This window comes from Sapajus apella, unplaced genomic scaffold (assembly GCF_009761245.1).
Source record: "Sapajus apella isolate SASKATOON/1434 unplaced genomic scaffold, GSC_monkey_1.0 scaffold126, whole genome shotgun sequence".
NCBI classification, from domain to species: domain Eukaryota; kingdom Metazoa; phylum Chordata; class Mammalia; order Primates; family Cebidae; genus Sapajus; species Sapajus apella.
This window is the reverse complement of record NW_022437066.1, coordinates 1,490,209-1,494,426: the sequence shown is the minus strand read 5'-3', so window position 1 is coordinate 1,494,426 and position 4,218 is coordinate 1,490,209.

Below are 4,218 nucleotides of genomic sequence, written 5' to 3'. Positions count from 1 at the left end.
CCTGGGGATCTCCTAGCGAGCCAGTGGGGAAGCCGGGAGCCGCCACAGGCTGAGCTCCTGGGCTGAGAGCTCCGTGCATTTGGGCTGTCCCGCACAGAGGCCAGGGCCCTCCCCTGGCCCCCACCAGGCAGCCCTTTCCATGGGTGCCCCACGCTCCACATCCAGGATTCCGCCAGCCCAGGCTGTTGGGGCCACGCTGACTGGCTCCAGAGCTCCTTCCCTGCCCGGCGCCTGAGTGGGAGCCTGCCCAGGCCCAGGGCCCTGTGTCTGCAGGCACTGCCCACCCACTGCACGTCCAGGCTGGAGGGACGGCCGGCAGCGCTGGGGCAGGCCCAGGAGGGCGGGAGGCCGGGGCCTCTTTGTGTACTCACTGTTCCGCTGGCCCAGGGTGCCTGAGGGTGGAACCAGGGGCCATGGCAGCCCAGGACTGGGCACTGGGTGCTGGGTGCCCAGGGGAAAGTGAGGTGAACTCAGGGCCTCGCACCTCCCAGGTGGACTCAAGAGCCTCTCTGGCCCTCCTGAGTTCACAAGGAAAGTGGGCTCGACCTGCTGAGGTCACGGGGAACGTGGGTTTGGGCCCCTGAGGTCGTGGGGAAAGTGGGCCAGGTCTCCTGTTCTTGGGGCCCCCAGGGGCACTGGGGCCCAGGTCAGGAGAGGCCGCTTAGCACTGGGCAGGCAAGGGTCAGCAGGGCCGCGGCCAGCAGCTTCTGGCCACCCTGTGCCTGTGTGAGGGGAACGCAGCCAGGCCGCCCATGTGCCCATGTGCCCGTGTGCCCGTGTGAGGGGAACGGAGCCAGGCCGCCCGTGTGCCCATGTGCCCGTGTGCCCGTGTGAGGGGAATGGAGCCAGGCCGCCCGTGTGCCCGTGTGCCCGTGTGCCCGTGTGAGGGGAATGGAGCCAGGCAGCCGGAGCTGTGGCCGCTCAGATCCACGGTCTCCTCATAGTCCCCATGCTTCGTTCGACAGCCACTCATGCATGTCACTAGTTCTACAATCTGGGCTCACGCCATCCTCCTGCCTTGGCCTCCTGAGTGGCTGAGACTGCAGGTGTGAGCTGGCTGATATTGAACAGTTTTTTTTGAACGGACAGGGTGTCCCTGCGCTGTCCAGGCTGATCTCAAACGCCTGGACTCACGTGATCCGGCCACCTCCCAAAATGCTGGGATTGCAGGTGTGAGCCACCGCTCCGGGCCCATTTCACAAGTCTTTAGTAAGCCCCTACTATGTGCAGGCTCCCATCTTCCAGCCAAGCAAAGCCTACCCCACTTGTTTGGTAAGACCACAAACAAGCCACCGGGTCCAGAGCAGAGACAGCACAGGGCTCAGTGCTGGGACAGCAGGCAAGGCCTGTGCCAGGCCAGAAGGAGGGCAGGAGCCAGCGCTGGGCAGAAGGAACCCCAGGAGGCATGTTCAGGGGGTTTGAGGTCTGCCTGGACACCAGCGTGTCTGGCACCATGGATCCGGGCACGTGGGACATAGTGGGGACATCTGCAAGCCGGTCCCCTGCAGGACAGCTCTCGGCTGGGCTCCAGGCAGGACCTTCGGCTGTTTTCAACCAGCAGAGGCACAGCCCCGGAGCCCGCCGTCTGCCCGAGAGACCTGGGTGACACCAGCTGCCTGCGTGGCTACAGAGGCATTTTCAAGGCCCAGGCACAGGGACAGAGCCTTGCTCCAGCTGCATGGGTACAGCCAGTGCTCCATGGGCCAGGGGAGCCTGCCCAGGCCTCCAGCTCCCCCCGCCCTGCAGGCGCCCAGCTCTGCAGCACCCCTCCACCCCCCTCACCCCCGAGCCAGGCCCTCCCGCGGAGCTGCCTGAAGGTCCCCAGACTCAGGAGGCCGTGGGGCTCCGACAGGCTTTCCCTCCTCCCGGAGTGCCCCCATCCTTGCTCCCGACCACCCAGTGAGTGTCTATCCCTCTTTAGGTCCAGCTGAGATGTGACTCCCAAAGCCTTCCTGGCAAAGCTGGCATTGCCCGGGCTCCACACCCCTTTGTTCTCTAGCAGGAGCTGGACACCCATGGAGGCGCTGGGAGATGGGGGCGCCCCGAAGGCCCCGAGAGGCCCAGGCAGCAGGAAGGAATGGCCTCTGGGAACCCCCTTTCTGCCTGGCCTGCCTCTGTACGGAGTCATGGCGGGGGGGGTGGCCAGCTGCCTCTTGAGGGGGAAGCTGCATGGCTGTGGACCCGGGAGACCCTGAGCAGCAGCCTGCCCTGCAAGCGAGGCCGCTCTGCCCTGGGAGTCAGCGGCTGCCTTTTCGTGTGAGAGTGAAGCGCAGCCTCTAATCACACCCTGGGCCTTCTCACCCACCCCCAGCACTTCCTACTTCAAAGGACCCTGGCCCCGGGCAGGGAGGGTAAGTTTCTGGGGCAGGAGATGGGCTCCAGGCTGAGTGTGGCATGTCCTGGGGATGCTGGTGGCCAGGCCCTTTCTCCCTGGCCTGGGGTGCAGTGGGGCCTGCCAGCTGTCGGGGTGGGCAGTGCCTGGCCTTTGGGGCCCCCACCTGCTCATGGCCCTTTTAAGTTGGGTCCATCCTGGGTTTGCCAGCCTGGCTGCCCCAAGCTGCAACCTTGGCCCCAGTCCTGTCCTCAGGGGTCCCAGCCACAGACACACAGAACCACCCCCGTAGACCACAGACCACCCTGCCAGGGGGTGGGCGGGGCGTGCTCCCCAAGGCCAGAGCTGGGGCAGGAGGTGGGAGATGGGAGCTGAGTGGCAGGGTGGCCAGAGGATGCCCAGGGCTAGCCAGTCTGGACAGGTGCTGGGGGGACAGAGCTGAGGGTCCCAGGCCAGGGATCCAAGGGGGTGGCCCTGTGGCTAATTCCAGACGGAGCCAACATGTGCCAGGGAGGCTCTGTGGGGAAGGCCGGGCAGTGACGGCCCTACAGCTGGACAGCTCCACACAGGCCCTGCGGCTGGCCGGGTGTTCCCACAGGGCGGGGAGGGAATGAGGCAGGTCAGAGGACAAGGGCTGAGACCAAACGGAGCACCTGCGGGGGGAGAAGGCGGGGGTGTGGGGCCTGCTAGGCGACCCTGACGGAGGGCCGGTACCCAGGAGGAGGGAGGTGATTTCCTCTCCTCAGCAGTCCAAGGCTGACTCACTGGCCCAGGAGGCCTCCCCAGTCCCTAACTGCTGAGTCGCTGCTCCTAACACCTTTCTGACCACACGGCCCTTTTAGAGCTGTCCCCCTCAGGTAGCTTGGTGGCACCCAGGGACAGGCAGTTCCCTGCTGAGTCCTCAGCCCAACCTGAGGACACCAGGAGGAGGTGCGCAAGATCAGCTTGGTGGAAACAGGTGACCTGTCCCTCGTGGCCTTGGCCTCCTCCTCAAGGAAGGGAGGGAGGAGTAAAGGGGGGAAAGGGGGAGTAGGGAGGGAAGAGGGAGGGCAGGAGGGAGAGGAGGAGGGAGAAAAGAGCCCAGGGATCCTCAGCCTTTGAAGTGGCTCCCACAGGGCAGCTCCTGCCTCCCTGTCCCTGCCCCCATCACACAGCAAGTGCACCAATAAAACCCTGAGCATTTGATCCCAGTTTCAAAGGGTCTTTGATCCAGCCTGTGCCTCCCCTGTCCCTGTGCCCGGGCCGCTGGTGGGGCCCAGCCAGGCCTTCCTGGTCCTCCTCCGGACGTCCTTGCCATCGCTCCGACCGGCCTGGCTCTCCTCCCCACCTGCTCGGGACGCTTCTGGGCTCTCTCTCGTCTGGGTCTCCCGCCTCAGTCAGCCTGCCAGGCTCTGTCTGCCGTCCTGTCTCTGTGTCTTCCGGGCACTGGCGCTACTTCCTGGGAAAAAGGAAGCTGCAGGGTCTCCTTCTTGAGAGACAAATGTCTAACGGGCTCGGGGGCCCTGGAAAGTGGGCTCACAGCCTCAGCAAATGGCCCGACGTGGGGTCTTCCCGCCCTGGCCCTCCGCGGGGCTCCCCCTGGAGAGGCCTCAGGTCACTGGCTGCGCCTCCCCGGGCTGCTGCAGGCAGGGGTGCCTGTGTCACTCCACCTCTGCTTTAGGTGGGTGGGGGGTGGGGGAGGAGAGAGAAGTGCACAGTGGCCAGCGAAAAGGGAAGACCTGGTGTGCCCCTGCTCTGAGGGGCAGTCGGGGAGGGCGGGGGTCTTCTCTCCTCAAATATAACCCAGGTGGAATTATCGGGAACCTGAGGCCCCCAGGGCAGGGCCAGGTGGGAGGGCGGCCGTGCAAGCAGTGACTCCAGCCCCGGCCTGGGTCCAGACTCCGGGC